The sequence below is a fragment of the Littorina saxatilis genome, linkage group LG4 (genome assembly GCF_037325665.1).
Source record: "Littorina saxatilis isolate snail1 linkage group LG4, US_GU_Lsax_2.0, whole genome shotgun sequence".
Classification (NCBI taxonomy): Eukaryota; Metazoa; Mollusca; class Gastropoda; order Littorinimorpha; family Littorinidae; genus Littorina; species Littorina saxatilis.
The window spans coordinates 33,898,307-33,919,409 of NC_090248.1; the positions used below are offsets into that span (position 1 = coordinate 33,898,307).

The following is a 21,103-nucleotide window of genomic DNA, read 5'->3' on the forward strand; positions in this document are numbered from 1 at the left end:
CACACACACACACACACACACACACACACACACACACGCACGCACACACACACACACACACACACACACACACACACACACACACACACTAACACGGGGCTCCCTCTCGATTCACAGTCTCCAGCAATACGCTCAATATTTGTAGATTGTTTTTTTTATTAAAGAGGAAAAAAAAGAAGTTTAAAGATGTGGAAGAAAAAGGGTCCCGCGGGTTTGATAACACGCAGTTTTTTCGCCCAGGTCGCGTCCAAGAATTGGACGTTATGGACTAAAAGGTTTCTGACAGATGTAATATTGATCAAAGAGCACCAATATCCCCGCATGTTTTTTGACAGTGGCATATTACCCCTCACTGCGTCGTTGTATTAATACTGTGTTACGTCGTACAGAGCTGTGTACGAAGCGGTTAATGCTCTATATACCGTAACGGTTCTCTTTGGCGTATACCCCTCAGTGCGTTGTTTCGTTGTATTGCGTGATGCAGTGCACTAAGCGGTTAATGCCCCATACCGTAACGGTTCTCTTTGGCGTATACCCCTCAGTGCGTTGTTTCGTTGTATTGCGTGATGCAGTGCACTAAGCGGATAATGCCCTATACCGTAACGGTTCTCTTTGGCTTATACCCCTCAGTGCGTTGTTTCGTTGTATTGCGTGATGCAGTGCACTAAGCGGTTAATGCCCCATACCGTAACGGTTCTCTTTGGCGTATACCCCTCAGTGCGTTGTTTCGTTGTATTGCGTGATGCAGTGCACTAAGCGGTTAATGCCCTATACCGTAACGGTTCTCTTTGGCGTATACCCCTCAGTGCGTTGTTTCGTTGTATTGCGTGATGCAGTGCACTAAGCGGTTAATGCCCTATACCGTAACGGTTCTCTTTGGCTTATACCCCTCAGTGCGTTGTTTCGTTGTAGAGTGTTACGTTGTGTGATGCAGTGCACTAAGCGGATAATGCCCTATACCGTAACGGTTCTCTTTGGCTTATACCCCTCAGTGCGTTGTTTCGTTGTATTGCGTGATGCAGTGCACTAAGCGGATAATGCCCTATACCGTAACGGTTCTCTTTGGCGTATACCCCTCAGTGCGTTGTTTCGTTGTATTGCGTGATGCAGTGCACTAAGCGGATAATGCCCTATACCGTAACGGTTCTCTTTGGCGTATACCCCTCAGTGCGTTGTTTCGTTGTATTGCGTGATGCAGTGCACTAAGCGGATAATGCCCCATACCGTAACGGTTCTCTTTGGCGTATACCCCTCAGTGCGTTGTTTCGTTGTATTGCGTGATGCAGTGCACTAAGCGGTTAATGCCCTATACCGTAACGGTTCTCTTTGGCGTATACCCCTCAGTGCGTTGTTTCGTTGTATTGCGTGATGCAGTGCACTAAGCGGATAATGCCCCATACCGTAACGGTTCTCTTTGGCGTATACCCCTCAGTGCGTTGTTTCGTTGTATTGCGTGATGCAGTGCACTAAGCGGTTAATGCCCCATACCGTAACGGTTCTCTTTGGCGTATACCCCTCAGTGCGTTGTTTCGTTGTATTGCGTGATGCAGTGCACTAAGCGGTTAATGCCCTATACCGTAACGGTTCTCTTTGGCGTATACCCCTCAGTGCGTTGTTTCGTTGTATTGCGTGATGCAGTGCACTAAGCGGTTAATGCCCTATATATACCGTAACGGTTCTCTTTGGCTTCGCGTTGTTTCGTTGTAGAGTGTTACGTTGTGTGATGCAGTGCACTAAGCGGTATGCTCCCCAGCATGTCGTAAGAGGCGACTAACGGATTCTGTTTCTCCTTTTGCCCTTGTTAAGTGTTTCTTGTATAGAATATAGTCCATTTTTGTAAAGATTTTAGTCAAGCAGTATGTAAGAAATGTTAAGTCCTTTGTACTGGAAACTTGCATTCTCACAGTAAGGTCATATATTGTACTACGTTGCAAGCCCCTGGAGCAAATTTTTGATTAGTGCTTTTGTGAACAAGAAACAATTGACAAGTGGCTCTATCCCATCTCCCCCCCTTTCCCCGTCGCGATATAACCTTCGTGGTTGAAAACGACGTTAAACACCAAATAAAGAATATACCGTAACGGTTCTCTTTGGCTTATACCGCTCAGTGCGTTAGCAATTCCAAAAGACGGAAAACCGAAGCAGTTAGCATCTAGTTACAGGCCCATATCTCTCACGCCCCATATTGGCAAAATCTATGAACGAATCATCAAGAATAGGCTGGAACACTACTTGCTTGTTTGCTTACTTGTCGATTGTTTGCTGGGTCGTTCGTTTAATTTGTTTATTTGTCATGTTGCTTTACTTGTTTATCATTTATTAGACATTTGTATTAGAAGTAAGGACCGGTTGTAAGAAAAGGCGTCGCCTTAAACCTCTATCCTTGAAAAATAAAGTTCCATCATCATCATCATCATCATCATCTCTCTCTCTCTCTCTCTCTCTCTCTCTCTCACTCTCTCTCTCTCTCTCACTCTCTCTCTCTCTCTCTCTCTCTCTCTCTCTCTCTCTCTCTCTCTCTCTCTCTCTCTCTCTCTCTCTCTCTCTCTCTCTCTCTCTCTCTCTCTCTCTTATAAATGTTTATAATTTATGTATTCAACACAATGATTTTCCAGAAGAATTTAAAAAAGCGAAAGTCATACCTTTGCCAAAGAAAAAAGGTTCTCAAGACTTAAATGATTTTAGACCTATATCTTTGTTATCTGTGTTATCTAAGCCTCTTGAAAGGCATGTTCAAAAACATCTCGTTACTTATTTGGAGGACCACAATCTCTTGCATCAACTTCAATCTGGTTTTCGCTCTCAACATTCACGTAACACTGCCCTTGCCAGATTAACTGATTCATGGTACTCATCCATTAATAGGTTAGACATTTCTGGTGATGTTTTCTTGGACCTAAAAAAAGCTTTTGACCTCGTGGATCACGAGATCCTTCTACAGAAATTAAAATGTTATTTGAAAAGTTCTAGCACTGTCGCTTTTTTTTACTCTTATCTTAAAGAGAGGGTTCAATCTGTATACGTACACGATACGTACTCTTTTCAGGGCACTGTGAAATGTGGAGTGCCACAGGGGTCTGTTTTAGGACCTGTATTATTTTGCATGTATATAAATGATTTGCCCTTGTACCTACAGTCCGAATCTGTTGAGTGTCATATGTTAGCAGATGATACTACCTTACATGCAACAGGGAAAAGCCCTGCACAAATTCAAGACAAATTACAACAGAGCCTAAACGATGTTTCTGAGTGGTGTTCTGCAAATCGTATGCTTATTAATCCAGTTAAAACAAAGTCTATGATAATCAGCACTCGCCAAAAACATCAACTTTCAGAAATGACTCTGAGTCTGTCCCTAAATGAGCACTCCATTGAGCAAGTAGCTGAGCACCGTTTACTGGGACTTACTGTTGATAATAATCTCAAATGGCAGACTCACATCAATGGAATCTGCAAAAAAATTGCTAAAAACCTGTTTCTTTTGTCAAAGTTACAAAGCATTATTAATCTAGACACAAGAAAACTATTTTACAATGCCCACATAAAACCCCATATTGATTATGCTTCCATAGTATGGGACGGGTGTAGTGAAGTTCACTTGAAGAAGCTGAACTCGCTCCAGCGTAGAGCTGCTAAACTAGTTCTGCCCAGTCCATCTCTTTCTACAAAGGAAAAGATGAAAAGTATTGGGATGTTAAGCTTAAAAAAGCAGCTTTTGTATAATAAATGTTCATTTATGTATAAAGTCGTCTATAAGGACGCCCCAACATATCTTATACAACTCTTCAAATCATCTCCGTCATATTATTCAAACACTCGAAATAACCTTGCCTTGTCAAGGCCCCGCATCGATTTGTTTAAAACTAGTTTTTCTTATTCTGGTGCGTTCCTTTGGAATTCACTACCTGTAAATATCAAGTCATGTCTGTCATTATCTTCTTTTAAAAGACAGCTCCGAAAGCACCTCTCTAACGACTAAGTCGGTGTACAATTTGTGCGAGTGTGTGTGAGGATGTGTGAAAGAGAAAGTGTATAGTATGCTTCCATTAACAAGCACACTTTTGAATTTTTTATTTTTATTTTGTTATACTTTTCCCTGCATAATTTTGTTTTATTTGATTTTTTTGTTTAAATGTTTTCATTCTTCATATTTGTTCTTTGTTTCATGTGTGTATTATAGTAGGGACTAGCTGTAAGAAAGGACCATATGGACCTAATGCTATCATCCCTCAGTAATAAAGTTTTCGAGTTCGAATTCGAGTTCTCTCTCTCTCTCTCTCTCTCTCTCTCTCTCTCTCTCTCTCTCTCTCTCTCTCTCTCTCTCTCTCTCTCTCTCTCTCTCTCTCTCTCTCTCTCTCTCTCTCTCTCTCTCTCTCTCTCTCTCTCTCTCTCTCTCTCTCTCTCTCTCTCTCTCTCTCTCTCTCGTTCTTGGCACATGCATCATCATTAACAAAACTGCTGGACTTTCCAGCGCAGATAACACATCCGCACACGCACTTGGCTTTCGATCGTTTGCTTAGACCAATACTCCCTGTGCTAATTTTGCATGTTCTCTACCTCGGTTTCTGTCTGTACATTTCTGATAGATCTTGCCTTCCTGTAGCTAATAGCCCATTAGTCTTACAGCTATAATGCGGATGATCAGCGATTTGTGTGTGGATTTTGTTAAGAGAGGCGAGTACGGTGATAAGCAAGGCAAGCCAGGGCAAGGCAAGGCGATAGGCGCACGTGAGCATCGGGGACTGTTAATCAATGTCTGGCGACTGGCGTTATCGGTGCAAGGGAATGCATTGGGGTCTCTGGTGGTTCGTGTGTACTTCATTGTAGATATTAATATGAAAAGCTTCATTCGTGCTCAGAGCAAGCTTATGGGATGATGAAAAGATACCTTCTTTCCTGCATGTGCGGGGATGTTGGTAAGATTTTTTTATAAACAAATTTGCCGAAATAGACATCATACTTTTCGGCAATCTCTTGACATTTTACTGAGTCCTTGAAAAAGTTCGGCAGTTCTCCCGAAATGACGGAAAAGTGTTCGGCGATTTGAAGATTCGACGTTTCACCGACTGCCCAAGCCAAACGACCCCTCTGAATTACAAATGTTAAAGCCCCATTCCTGGTCAGAACAAGCTTATGTGATGAAAACAATATACCTCCCTTCCCCTGTACACGATCCTAAAACCACCACAAATATGTCCAAGTTTTTGTTATATGGCATGAGAGAATCCTTCCACTTAGGCATACACACTTAACATGTACAGCCTTATATTATGGATTTTTTGTTGGGGGGGCTGACTTATTATTTTAACTTACAGTTTTGTCACTCTGTCAAATCAGCACATACGCACGCAAGCGTACACACACACAAGTACGCACGCACGCACGCACACACACGCGCACACACACACACACACACACACACACACACACACACACACGCACGCATACACACACAGATACACACATACACACACGCACACACACACACACGCACGCACGCACAAATGCAAACGCACACGCACGCACACACACACACACATGCACACACACACACACCGTGGGACACACACACACACACACACACACACACACACACACACACACACACACACACACACACACACACACACACACACACACACACACACACACACACACACACACACACACACACTCCACTCTGCAAAGAAGCCGGTTGATTCGATGTAAAATGGTTCAATGCAACATACTTTAAAGGACATTAATTAATTAATCAATTAATTGATTAATGTCTGCGATGTATTTGGACACATATCTAGTGTCTAGTCACAGTTCCTCACTGCTTGTCCTTTTACAATAGGTTTGAAACAATTCATTCTTCACATTGAAGGCTTTCGTGCTGTATGCTGAAACAAGTCAAACTCGAAAGCTTAGTAAAAAAAAAGCTTAGTAAAAAAAAAGCTTTTTTTTAAATTTTATTTCTTTTATATACACATAAACACAACATAACATACAGCATACAAGCTCTTTTGACAAATTCAAATTACTGCAATGTGTGAAATTTAGGCATAACCATTCTGTGAAATCAGACCAAAAAAGCTTAACTCTTGTGCACTCCCAAAACAAAAGTTCTAAGGTTTCCTCTGCCTGTGTACAAAAGCTACATAGTGATGTGTCAGAAATTTTCATCAAAAATAACAGGCGTTGAGTGGGAAAAATTCTATGTAGTATTCTATATTGGAACCACCTCAGGTATGTGTCTTGTGTAGTTCGCCTTATTGTCAAAAACACCTTTCCAACATTTACATCAAAATTCAAATTAGACCATTTTTCCCTGCACTGTAGATTGCCATCATTTTTCACAAGATGGGTATATGTAGAGGTTACATGCCGAGTCTCAGTGATTATCAAAAATAATGGTCGAAGTTAGCGGATCATGAAAAATGCGAGCTTTAGCGAGCTTTTTCATGACCGCGAACTGAGACCATTATTTTTTATAATCACTGAGACGAGGTGTGTAACCTCTTTATTCCTCCTTTCTTCAGTTATTCAAAGAAAAGAGGAGTTTTTTTGCGAAAGTTTGATCGAATCCTATTCTCTCAACCAGTCAACCTGCGCAGGCGATCGATTAATGCGCGGTTGTATAGTTCCGTGCAAATCATTCCATTCTGTTAACACTTCTTGTCAGTTTTCCTATTTTGGGCTAAAATCAAGTACACAGATATGCTGTTATTCTGCTGTGGCGGCAAAGGCAGATATTGTGTGTTCTGTATATGTTTTGGTATCGGTTAAGATAATGTTCTTTCGTCAAATGGGACTAGCAGACGAACTTTTGCACCCGTGTTCCAACGTTAAAAACTGTATGAAGTTAAGTTTTCTGGGGAAAATAGTGTATGAAACCGCTTTATGTTGTTTAAATTGATGAGATGTGTGCATTTGGTTGCGTGTGATCTGTTTATTAAATGAAATATTGTTGAAAACTGACCGTCGGATTGCAGTCTGTTGTCGAAGAAACTGAATGAAAAGAAGGGGAACTACTCTTGTCGCTGGACAAAGTATGAGTTACTTGCCTTGGGAAATTGCTTGTGATGAACGTCTGATCTAGATTCAGAAAACAACCGAACTCATGGATTTTATATGGAGATTCATGTGTTCAGGCCTGTAGTTGTTAATTTAAATGCGGTATGTTTGTATTGTTTGCTCCAGAGATGTATACTTCGTACATTAGAGCGTTCGGAACTTTTCAGTCGCAAAAAGTAGTACCGAAACAGAACAGCTTCTCAACCCATTGCACTATCGAGGATTCAGGCTGTTGCTGGGTCGTTATTTGTTTGGTTGCTGGGTCATTATCGAAAAATAACTACCCCTACAAGTTTACAGAGGTAAAGAAGCAGAGGGGGGAATAAATATGTTTTACTCCACCTTTAGCTATTTGTTTCCATACAACATCATCACCAATATGAAAAACATTGTTTAAAACTGCATCCAACTTTAATCTTGTATGATAATTCTTAACTGAGCGCATAACGCCCTCGAAAAAAACAAAATTCAGTTGTAAATTTGGATGTTTCAATTTAAAATCGTTACATGACAAAAACACATCGGCTCTCATCAAGTGACCGACTGTAATAATGCCGTTTTCCATCCAATTCCTGTTAAAAATAATCTTTTTATCTATGCAAATATGTACATTATAATACAGACGCTCTGAAGCAAAATTACTCAAGGAGATGGGGACACATTTGCATGCAAAATGCTTATAATGTTTGAAAACATCTCTCCAGAAAGGATTCTGAACTCTTTGCATCAATATGTTTCCAAACTCACCTCCTCTCTTGTGAATGTTATGTACAAGTAAAAGAAAAAAGCTTAGTAAAACAAAGCTTAGTAACAAAAAAAAAGTTTTAAAAAAACATCTTAACGCTGAAGACGCCGGTGGAGTTCTTAACAATGGTGTCGTCTTGTGGGTTTTCGTAAACAAAGTTTATCATCGTCCTTTCGTCTAGAGTGATTTGAAAGTATCTCTATCCAGACTCACTCGATTCTACAAGAGGTTTTTTTTCTGAAAATCTAATGGCGACATTTTCTGTTTAGATGAATCTCCGAGAGAATAATCCATAACGTCTAATGTTAAAAGAAAATCTGTCAAAAGCAAGGCTGTACAAGACCGTTATAATGTAAGAAGACTGTGATAAATTGTTACCTAAATTGAGGGAAATACCTGATTAATATCTCCCTTTCTCTCGTTCGTGCCGTTTAGTGCGTGTTTCCCCCCAAGGCAAACCGTATAGAAATTCTTTCACAACATTATTTTGTCTTTCTTTTCGAAAACGTTTTTTCTCATAGTTCTAAAGATACGAGTCTGGTACACAAAAACCCTCAGACCAATTCTAAGAGTATCGGAAAATAATGACAACTTGATTAATTCTGAATCAGTCTTTTGCTTTCTTGTTACATTTGTTGCTTGCTTGCAAATCTCTTGGGGCAATCCTCTAGTACGTCCTAACAAATGATGTCGTTCACCCTGTCTGTTCCGAATTGTGGACTTCAGTCTACAAGAAGACATTTGTCCAATCGTCCCTTGGTATTTTTGTCCGTTATTTTCTTCAGATAAACTTTCGTTTTTATTCATAGAGTTAATTATTTTCATTTATTGAGTAAACGATTGCACTTGTTCCTTTTTTGTCCAAAACAGTCATCAAGTTCGCAGAACGAAGTTTGTTAATTATGTACAATGTTAAAGGTACCATACTTGCCGTGTACACCATCACATACTTCATCACAGACCGGGCCAGGCGCAAACACGGGCTAAGACCATCCCTCCACTTGGACACGTACCAACAATCACCATCCTACCTGCGTCCTGTGCAGAGTGGTAATATTTCTTTCTGAATTAATTTAGCAGATTGACATTAGTATCGCCTACGAAATTATTTCACCAACCCCCCCCCCCCCCCCCCCCCCCCAACCCTGCACAGAAAACAGCAAGGTAGTTGACCTTGGCAAATGTTGAAGTTGAAATGGGCACTTATCTCGTGTGAAAGCCTCAACAGGCCTGCCTTTGTAAGCATGATAGTAAAAATTAATTAACAAGTTTGGTAATTGAAAATATCCCAATTCTAGTTCAAATTAAACTTTTAGTAGTCGATCCAAAAAGAATTTCATTTTATCTGATCTTTATCATTTCCTGAATTCAAAAATCCATAGATATGCTGTTTGTACTCTGAGAATGTGCTCACAATTAAAGAAAATAAGTTATTTAGGCGCTACGTTGGCATTCTATGCTGAGAACCGCTAGACCCGTCTCAGACTTCGGGTTCAGGCTAGAAAAGCTGTGGGTGTTTTTTTAGTGCTGATCTTTTCATTCCAGGCCGACAGATTGACTTAATGTTTTGATATCGCCTTGTTTTTTCTTACAACGTTTAAGGCATTCGGTTCACATGCAATTGTCTCCATTGACCGAAGCAGAAAAATGAAAGGGGGTGTCAAGCAATATTCGCAGGAAAATGATATGTCAGTCTTTGTTCAGATTAATAGCAGGTTCGGGATAAGCATTCAAAAAGAAATGAATCTGTGGGAGGGTTCGGTGCGTACATATTTATCAGATATCCAATTATTTCAGCTGAGTTTCTCTCAAAATTCTTTGCAATTACAATGAGATAGACCACTATATCTGACCGTCTCTATGTCTCTGCCTGCCTCTCTCTCTCTCTCTCTCTCTCTCTCTCTCTCTCTCTCTCTCTCTCTCTCTCTCTCTCTCTCTCTCTCTCTCTCTCTCTCTCTCTCTCTCTCTCTCTCTCTCTCTCTCTCTCTCTCTCTAGCAATGTCTTGCTTGTTTGATTGTTTTTCTTTAAAATGTCATGTATGGATTAGAGCATGATGTTGAGAAAGTGCAAGCTGCACTATACCACTTAATTCACATCAATTAACTCGCAATTTAGCTCCATTTAATTCACATCAATTAACTCGCAATTTACCTCAATGCAATGCATTTTGTGTACATATGTATAATGTGTTTTTACTTTAGTTATCTGTTAAAATGTAACATTTTAGTTCTTCTATTTTCTATTTTTTATCTTGTATTTCTATTTCATTTTTGTTAGACCCTCTTTAGGGCAAGGGCTGGATGTAAAAAAGCAGACCACTGCTTAATTCTCTCTCTCTGTTTGTCTGTTCATCTGTTCTCCGTGCTCATGCTTCTGCGCGTGAGAGATAGACAAAACGTGTCTTCCAGGCAATGAACTCCAAACAGTGAATGTGATTACTCAGGTGACTCTGTGCATTGTTGTTTCGCTTCAGTTTGAAATATCATTGCTTTTGTTCTCTTTATTTTGAATTATGTGTCAATGTCGCGTGCATGCATGCTTGTATGTTTAGTTTTCAATTAAAACTTTGGCCACACTCCAAAGTGTGGAGTGTGGCCAAAGTTTTAATTGAAAACTAAACATGCAAGCATGCATGCACGCAACAGTTAACTTAGTACATTAAGACAAATATTACCCATCTGTGCACCGCAACACGGTGGCCTAGTGGTAAGGCGTCCGCGGGAGCGGGAGGTCGTGGGTTCGAACCCCGGCCGGGTCATACATAAGACTTTAAAATTGGCAATCTAGTGGCTGCTCCGCCTGGCGTCTGGCATTATGGGGTTTCTTTATTTGGTGTTTAACGTTGTTTTCAACCACGAAGGTTATATCGCGACGGGGGAAGGGGGAAGATGGGATAGAGCCACTTGTCAATTGTTTCTTGTTCACAAAAGCACTAATCAAAAATTTGCTCCAGGGGCTTGCAACGTAGTACAATATATTACCTTACTGGGAGAATGCAAGTTTCCAGTACAAAGGACTTAACATTTCTTACATACTGCTTGACTAAAATCTTTACAAAAATTGACTGTATTCTATACAAGAAACACTTAACAAGGGTAAAAGGAGAAACAGAATCCGTTAGTCGCCTCTTACGACATGCTGGGGAGCATCGGGTAAATTCTTTCTCGTCCCAACCAATATGGGACTCCCCCTAACCCGTATGGAGTTAGTGCTAGGACTGATTGGTCCGGTGTCAGAATAATGTGACTGGGTGAGACATGAAGCCTGTGCTGCGACTTCTGTCTTGTGTGTGGCGCACGTTAAATGTCAAAGCAGCACCGCCCTGATATCACCCTTCGTGGTGGACTGGGCGTAAAGCAAACAAACAAACAAACTCGGTGTTCAAAATAAATCTATGTATCATTGTGAGGCTTATGGTTACTTCTCTGTTATCAATGTTGGTCATCTTTAGCCGAACCTTATGTTAAAATATTTAATACTGCAAATGTTGCATCTCGGAGTTCAACATCAGTATGTGTGTCATTTGGTTTTGGGTTGTCTTTCAGCTATGTAATTGTTTCTTCCATTTTGGCCAATAATCTGTGCCACCCAGTCGCCTCCAATAAGCTGCAAGCGCCAAACGACAGAAACCAGGCAGCAAACGGTCACAGCGATTGGTATTATTGATATGACCCTCCAGCGCTGTCCTGTCATTTTCTTGTCCCAGGGGAAATACACTCGTTGGTGGTCAGCGATTGCTTGACACAGAAACGCAGAGACGGTCAGCCTTCGTGAGGCCAATTAGGCTTTGGTCCAGCTCTGGCTGTACTTGGCTGCCATAGTTTCTGTCTTAGCAGATTTGACAATCTTGAACGTAACTTGGTCCTCTGATTCCTTGTTGTATGTGTTCCTTTTTATATTCTTTGTCTTACATTTCTAATAAGGGTATAAGCGATTTTCTGACCTCGACATAACATGAAATAACAATTCCTTTCTAGATGTACATATTTATAACCACACTTACTATAAGCTTAGCTTGTTGTGTGGTAACAAATGTTCATATCGAATTATACATGTCACCCTGTATTTCCGGAATAAATTTTGTTTAAACCAACGTAACTTGGAAAAAGAACAGCAAAATTTCCTTTTCTTTTTCTTCTATTGTGTTGCCATTTTTAGATTATTTTTCAAGCGTGTTTTTCTTTTGAGTGTGATGTATTTAGTCTGATGCCGTAGTTTCTGCTATCAGGCAATAACCACAAACAGGGACTTGACTTTCAATGCTAAAAGGAAGTAGAAAGAAAACCAATGATTTATTCTAGTGTTTTTTGATAGTCTGAGCTCACTTTTAAGCTCGTGCTGGGTGAGGGTATGCAGGCATATCTAGTTAGACACATTTTGACAACTGGGTACAACATTCTTTGAGTTTAGACTTTCAGACTGCCAAAGTGGGTTTGTTCTGCCTTATCATGGGTGTCCATCTGTGTTGTCTGTGTGGTTTTAGTACGACTAGTGAGGACTTCCCTGCCGCTTACTCTGTCTCGCCTCTTATTTAATAGGTCGGTCAAATTGGATTTATCACTGTCCAGACAGATATGACTGAGTATCCTGGTCTTTGTCTAACGAACACATTATAGTTCATATTACATGACATTTATTTCGACTTGTGTGTACTTGTTCTGTCTCCCATACTATGACTGAAAACGGAAAAGTAAAAGATTCCATCACTATTACCTACTATTTGAATTTACGGTTTCAAAATAAATTCTGTGTATGGCTTTCCGATAACTATTCACGGGAAATGCTGATGTTAAAATGTGAAGGAAAAAATCTTTTGGAATGACAAGGCCGTAGCTAGTGCTCTGCGATTTTCCCAGCAGTTAGGGTTCAACCCACGGTCTCGGCTTGAAAAACATTTACAAATTTAACATTAGCGTGGCAGCCCTGTCAAATGTGCCCCTCGTGTTCTCTAAATTCAATTATCGACATGCATTGTAGGCGGCTTGGCTGATCGGGTTCCCCCGTCCAAAAAAAAGTGTCCTCGAAGACAGTATATTGGTGCCCATAATATGTGTATTGACGATCGATTGCATTTCAGTTGTCGAAGTCGCATCTCTCGTTGCGGTGCTTATAAAACTTGACAGCAACGAAAAGTCAAGCAGTATGTAAGAAATGTTAAGTCCTTTGTACTGGAAACTTGCATTCTCCCAGTAAGGTCATATATTGTACTACGTTGCAAGCCCCTGGAGCAATTTTTTTATTAGTGCTTTTGTGAACAAGAAACAATTAACAAGTGGCTCTATCCCATCTACCCCCTTTCCCCGTCGCGATATAACCTTGAACGGTTGAAAACGACGTTAAACACCAAATAAAGAAAGAAAGAAAGAAAACATGCTGCTACTCCTCATAGCGTTCATGGTCAGTTCTGCATTTTACATAACATTCTAGCGTGCAGAGATAAGTTTGTGCTTAGAAAAAAAAAGCTGACGAGATGGTGTAGCGACTGGGAGTGCGACAAATCCCTGGAGGTAAGTTCTCTACTTTTAAGAGTAAAATTAGGCGGTCTCAGTTGTGTAATTGATGCTAGCACCTGTACTTTCGCAGCGTGGAATGCAAACCGCTGGGGAAGGTTTTCAGGGTAGAGTCGAATTTGTGTCTAATTGACTCGATTTCCGATGGTTAGTGCTGGCTCAGGGTGACTTTGGGTAGCATTCGGTAGTTAGCTAGCTCTAAGTTCAACGACCCATTTGAATTAGTTTAACTTCTTTGAGTCTCTAAGCACAGATGGACAACAGCAACGTTTCCCCTTTTTCCTTCTTTTCTGTCTGTTTGTTGTTTGTTTTTGCCACTTTCTTTTTTTTTGCATGTGTTTGTTCATTTCAAGCTCAGGGTGAATTTCGGTAGAATTCGGTAATTAACTCAGTTCAACGATCCCTTTTGAATTGGTTCTATCTATTTTTCCCGCATTGATGGAAAATAGCTTTTCATTTCCCCTGTTTATTTTCTTCTTTTTATATTTAGTCAAGTTTTGACTAAATATTTTAACATCGAGGGGGAATCGAAACGAGGGTCGTGGTGTATGTGCGTGTGTGCGTGCGTGTGTGCGTGTGTCTGTGTTTGTGTGTGTGTGTGTTTGTGTGTGTGGAGCGATTCAGACTAAACTACTGGACCGATCTTTATGAAATTTGACATGAGAGTTCCTGGGTATGAAATCCCCGAACGTTTTTTTCATTTTTTTGATAAATGTCTTTGATGACGTCATATCCGGCTTTTCGTGAAAGTTGAGGCGGCACTGTCACGCCCTCATTTTTCAACCAAATTGGTTGAAATTTTGGTCAAGTAATCTTCGACGAAGCCCGGACTTCGGTATTGCATTTCAGCTTGGTGGCTTAAAAATTAATTAATGACTTTGGTCATTACAAATCTGAAAATTGTAAAAAAAAATAAAAATTTATAAAACGATCCAAATTTACGTTTATCTTATTCTCCATCATTTGCTGATTCCAAAAACATATAAATATGTTATATTCGGATTAAAAACAAGCTCTGAAAATTAAATATATAAAAATTATTATGAAATTTTTTTTTCGAAATCAATTTAAAAACACTTTCATCTTATTCCTTGTCGGTTCCTGATTCCAAAAATATATAGATATGATATGTTTGGATTAAAAACACGCTCAGAAAGTTAAAACGAAGAAAGGTACAGAAAAGCGTGCTATCCTTCTCAGCGCAACGAATACCCCGCTCTTCTTGTCAATTCCACGGGCACTGCCTTTGCCACGGGCGGTGGAGTGACGATGCTACGAGTATACGGTCTTGCTGCGTTGCGTTGCGTTCAGTTTCATTCTGTGAGTTCGACAGCTACTTGACTAAATATTGTATTTTCGCCTTACGCGACTTGTTTTGTTATCTTTTTGTATTTTGTTTAAATGGTTGTTACTACGAGGTTTTAGTACTATTCGCAATTGTTTGGTTATTGTAAACCCAGGGTGACTTTCGGTAGAATTTGTTTGTTAGCTCGGTTCAACGACCCTCTGGAATTGGTTCTACCTCCTCTCCAGGCCAAGATGGATCTTTATTTTTGTGCCATCGTTTTACCAATCGCTTCCCCAAATCACTCTCCACTTTTAGTTATCGCACACAAACAGCTCTTGTCAGTTTTCTTTTCGACGAACAACATCACGCCGTTTCCTGAGCTGGCTACTGACACTGAGAGCATTTCACTGAGCTTCCTTTTTCCATCAGACAGCAAACGAGGTCCCGGCAAAACGCCATCCAGCAAAAACCAAGCCATTTCTCGTACAAATAAAGAAGCGGGGATACTTGAGCAGGCCCGACACGGCGTCTTTAATTGGCATGTTTATTCATGCTAATCCATTAGGGGTTGGCCGGCAGGACGGCAAGAGGTCAGTGTCCAGTGAAAAGTCACAGCGGAATAGAAGAGAGTACACGATTTGAGTGGCCAGTTCACCACCTTCTGCAACAACACGACTTGTTAGTAGCCAGCGGCTTGATGAATTTGTACAGTAAAACCTCCATTTTAGGACCCTCTATTATAAGACGTTCTCTCTTAGGCACAGTCCTTCCCGTGTAAAAACTGTGTTCACAGTCTAAGATTTGTCCAGGCTTTTACATGGGACAAGGTTATTCCTCCGCTTGGAAATGTATCTAAAAATGAAAAACGTGAATGATTCATTTGCAGATTTGGCATTTATCATGAATAATTTTGTTAATTCTTAAAACAATGCGCGCTGTGTACATACAAAAAAGCAGTCACGATGTTGAATTGTGTGTGTTTGTCCAAATGGAGAGATGACCTTAACCTGTGTCTGTAGCCTAGCCACATCGTTTACAGGGGAAGGACTTTCCCTTAAAGATCTCAGAAGGGGAAGGGGTGTGATGCTGAAGCAACGATTGGATTTTTGAAATTGTACAAGAAAATACGAGTGTGGCCTGTGGTGGACGTTTAAAGTGGCCGACGCTTTGATAAGCCTGAGTAAGGCTTCAGTTGCGACCAACAGAAAGGTAGAATTTGATGGAAGTAGTAAATAGTAGGCTATGTGATACAAGTCTGACAGTAGCTACCGTCCTTTGAACGAAAGAGGTTTACTGTGTTGACATTTTGTGTCGTGCTAGATCAAAAGGACAAGGAAGTATAATGGAAGCGGGCAAGGCGAATTTTAACAAAAACTTTAATTTACTGCTAAGAAGAAGAAAAAAAGCTATCAAAAAAACAACAAAGGAAACCAATCTCGAAGCCAGTGCGGTAAGTGTAATGGCTGTTGTTCAGGCTACAGTAAAATACTGTACAAAACACTGTTTTATGGTGAAAAAAAGAAAGCTTACAAGTCAACCCTCTCCCTTTCCCGCCAACATCCTCCAGCACAACCGCCACCACCACCAGCCCCATCCCCACCCCCAGTGGCACCCACCACCACATTACGGGCCCCTAACAACTGTTTACTGCGTAGGAAGGTCCAAGTAAGATAACAGCTAAACACGCAATTTTTGTGCAGAAGAGTTGCATTAAAACTTGGACACAGTTAAGACATTCGGGAAAAAAAAAAGAAAACAAAAGAGTGGGGGGAGGGGCGAAGGTAGGTGGTATGAAGGAGGCGGGTGGTGGTTGATCTGAGATTGACAAAAATGGCGTTTATCGTGAACGACCTATGCCTGTAAAAGAGAAAGTCCTTACTCATGTATGTAGAGTTTGTTAAATAGTGGCTGACTGACTGACTGACTGACTGACTGACTAACAGACTGACTGACTGTGTGACTGAGTTAGTTAGATAGGTTTGTAGGTATTTGGTAGTTAGGTATAAGTAAGTAAGTAGGCTAAGTTGTTTGTTTAGGTATAAGTAATTAAGTAAGTTGTTTGTTAGTTAGTTTGTTGGAGACTCAGTTAGTCAATCTGTCAGTCAGTATTCTAGTCTCAATTTGTGTGTTCAGTGTCAGCGTGTTGTTGTTTTTCCTTTGTTCATATTTGTCCTTGTTTGTTGTTGTGTTTATTCCTTTGAGCCTCTGTTTGTATACAGTATTACTCGCTCTATCACGCTTGACTCTAACACGCAGGAATAAGTCACACTGTGGCCAGAAAATTACTTTTCTGTAAAATGTGTTAAAAAGTTACAGGCATGAGCACAACAAAGACCTTGATAAGCAAGAACCATTCCTACTGATCATTCCACCGGTTACCATCACATGAACGCAATGGCAGAACCGCTCTTAAGTGTGTGTATGTTCTTGGGGCTTATTTTCTTCAGCAGATTTGCCGACATGGTCAAGTTTCGGCACATTTAACAAGTTGTCGGCAGTCCTTGGCTTCACCTTTCACACAACGTGAACTTCTTCTTCTTCTTCTGCGTTCGTGGGCTGAAACTCCCACGTACACTCGTGGGTTTTTTGCACGAGTGGAATTTTACGTGTATGACCGTTTTTTACCCCGCCATTTAGGCAGCCATACGCCGTTTTCGGAGGAAGCATGCTGGGTATTTTCGTGTTTCTATAACCCACCGAACTCTGACATGGATCACAGGATCTTTTTCGTGCGCACTTGGTCTTGTGCTTGCGTGTACACACGGGGGTGTTCGGACACCGAGGAGAGTCTGCACACAAAGTTGACTCTGAGAAATAAATCTCTCGCCGAACGTGGGGACGAACTCACGCTGACAGCGGCCAACTGGATACAAATCGTGAACAAGTTTGGCCATTTTGCCGAATTGACGGCAGAGTTTTCGGCGATTTGAAATACGTTTCGGCATTTCGCTGATTGCTAGCAAAACCCCAAAATGTCACCGTGAGGTAAATATATGTCCCCTTAGTCTTCGTGAAGTGTGACTGTCAGAGTGTCTGAAGTCTTCGAATATCCAAACCTGAAGTGGCGGATACTTTAAACAGTGTCGTCGACATCTGTCTCTTTCTGACAGTTTTGGGTATTGAATCTTAAGACTTTTTTCCTTGCCATAGGGAATTCTTACGCACGAAAGAAGAAGTTACAGATCGTACTTTCAGATATATTGGAGAATATTTATAATCAAAGGTACGTTTCTTCCCGTTTAAACCAACTGCAAAATCATCACTGATCCGTCTGAGCTTTTACAGGTGATAATTATAAGCATGACACATACCAAAATTGTACAGCCTACAATCTCTCTGACCTAAATGGGAATTTTCGAACTAAATTAATGTTGTAAGTAAAACCTATGTTAATCTAAACAAGAAGGGCAAAGCCCATACGACTCACATGCTTTACACATTTTTCCTACCAAAATACATGTGACCTTGACCTTGACCCAAGGTCAAGGTCATCCAAGGTCATGCAACACAAAGCTGTTAATTCAAGACATAGGAAGTACAATGGTGCTTATTGGCTCTTTCTACCATGAGATATGGTCACTTTTAGTGGTTCACTACCTTATTTTGGTCACATTTCATAAGGGTCAAAGTGACCTTGACCTTGATCATATGTGACCAAATGTGTCTCATAATGAAAGCATAACATGTGCCCCACATAATTTTTAAGTTTGAAACAGTTATCTTCCATAGTTCAGGGTCAAGGTCACTTCAAAATATGTATACAATCCAACTTTGAAGAGCTCCTGTGACCTTGACCTTGAAGCAAGGTAAACCAAACTGGTATCAAAAGATGGGGCTTACTTTGCCCTATATATCATATATAGGTGAGGTATTGAATCTCAAAAACTTCAGAGAAAATGTGAAAAATGTGAAAAATAGCTGTTTTTAGGCAACATTTATGGCCCCTGCGACCTTGACCTTGAAGCAAGGTCAAGATGCTATGTATGTTTTTTGGGGCCTTGTCATCATACACCATCTTGCCAAATTTGGTACTGATAGACTGAATAGTGTCCAAGAAATATCCAACGTTAAAGTTTTCCGGACGGACGACTTGAATGAGTACATAGACTCACTTTTGCTTCGCATGTGAGTCAAAAAAGTGAATTCAGAAAAAGTCATTTTTTTACGTCGCACGTACAGGAAGCAGTTTCCAGACTGCTGATTGATAGATTGTTTATGCGTGCCCAACTCAGTTGAGGGATGGTCTTATCCCATGTAAAAGCGGCCTGTGTTGGTTGATATGATGCGTTACACTTAACGGAGAAGAAATGTATCTCTAATCTGTTTATTCCTTTGCCAAAAAAAGAAACTGCATTTTTATGCAAACCAGCAATATTAATTTTATCAATCGATCTTTGAATCAAATAACCCCTCAATATAACCCAGTTGCTAGTAGGTTGACACAACCAGGTCAGCATAACCACGTTCGAGGGTTGTCGTGTAAATACACGGCTAAATCGCTTTCTTCGTCTGTTGTTTTACTTGTTACTTCTCATTTGTTCGCTTTGAACTTCAAAACATCGACGGCGGGAGATAAGTTGAACCCAAGGAAACTAATTCCACAGCATGTCGGTCCGCATTGGCTGCAGACGACATTTGATTCCCCGCTGCACGCCGCTGCAGTGCAGTTGGCAGTAGGGTTTTTAACCGAAGCACCCACGCACACATCTTGAGAGAATGGATTATTTATGGCATCGGGAGGAGAAGTTTTCAAGAAAAACAATTCGTCAGTACAGTTAGATTTCCCGGCGGAGGAAGAGAAACAAGAAAAGATAGAAAGAAAACAAAAACAGAAAAGAAGTATAGAACTGCTTTGAGGGGTCATCCGTCTCCCTTGAAGCCGATTTCTCCTGCGAAATGGCAGGACTGTCTAAGCCGTTTCGGTCCAACTTGACGTGATAGAGACCACACTGCAAATTATGACTGCTGAGTCGATAAACTAATTTGCCCTCACGTTGCATGCAAGATGCAGTATTTCGGCCGCACATTGCAAGATAAAAAAAAAATTACTCTACATTGCAAGATGCAGATTTTTACCCCGTATAGTGAGATATAGTATTTTGGCCTTTCATTGCACGATGCAGTATTGACCCTACATTGCAAGACACAGAATTTTACCCTGTATTGCACGATAGAGTATTTTGGCCTGTCATTGCACGATGCAGTATTAGTTTACCCTACATTGCAAGATGCAATATGTCGGTCTTATGTAGGAAGATGGGAGTTTTTTTGCCTTTGGCGAGATGACCTCAGATTATGTGTTATGCATTTCATCTTAGCTCGGTTAAAGAGACCTCCTTTCTCGCGCAATAGATCTTAATCACTACCAGACCTGTCCAGGCTTGAACATCTTCTTCTTTTTCTTCTTTCATGGGCTGAAACTCCCACGTACACTCGTGTTTTAGCACGAGTGGATTTTTACGTGTATGACCGTTTTTACTGCGCCATTTAGGCAGCCGTATGCCGCTTTCGGAGGAAGTATGCTCGTGTATTTTCGTGTTTCTATAACCCAACGAACACTGACAAGGATTACAGGATCTTTTCCGTGAGCACTTGGTCTTGTGCTTGCGTGTACACACGAAGGGGGATAAGGCACTAGCAGGTCTGCATATAAGTTGACATGGGAGATCGGAAAAATCTTCACTCTGAACCCACCAGGCGGCGGCGGCCGGGAATTGAACTCACGACCTTCGGATTAGAAGGCCGATGTCTTACCACTACGCCACTGCGCCCGTCTGGCTTGTACATAATATAGGGGTTACAGCATTCTCCAACTTGAACACGTACCAAAATTCAACGGCCTGTCTGCTTCCTGTGCAAAAGCTGAATTTTTAGCTCCACTAATTCGGCAGATTGATTTAGCGGTGTTTTTTCTTGACCAGCTAGTCTCACCTTCTAATGAACTCTAGGTTTTGATTTCTTCTGTGTGAGAAACAAATTGTAGTTGAAACAACAAAGCTACTCCAGGCTTGATTCCATGCTGAGAATTTCCCCAACAAAAAGTTTCCTGTACTTTTGTCGCCGTCAAAGTGGCCGTGATTCTGAGGGAGAGTGAGACGCGACAGCTATTTCACCCCATCAAGCGAAAAATTGAACTCCCACTCCCGACATAAAAGGTCTGTGACACGCCTGGAATCAGCTTCCGTGGCGTCTTTTTGGGCCGTCATCATTGAGGTCATTGGTTGGGATGGGGGGAGGGAGGAGGGGGTAGGGGGCAGGAGGTGACGTCTTGTCCAAAACCTGGTGTCTGCCACTTGATTACATTCCTTCTCGTGTAAGCGAGCATGTTCACCCCCGCACGGAATAAGAGCATCCTGCTAACTTCAACACAAAACTCAACAGCCTGGCTGTACTAGTGTAGAGAGGGAACGTTTTGTTGAATTGATTTCATAGGCGACACCTTAGTGCATCTGTTAACCTAATTCAGCAACCAAATTTCAATATTGTCAAAATGCAGCCAC

General features: G+C 41.0%; 1 protein-coding gene across 1 annotated transcript in view; it reads left to right on the forward strand.

The window, feature by feature from the left end:
• The window catches only part of LOC138965572 (histamine H1 receptor-like), a 158,479-nt gene that overhangs the window by 4,140 nt on the left and 133,236 nt on the right, over window positions 1-21,103 (forward strand). The window lies entirely within an intron of this gene.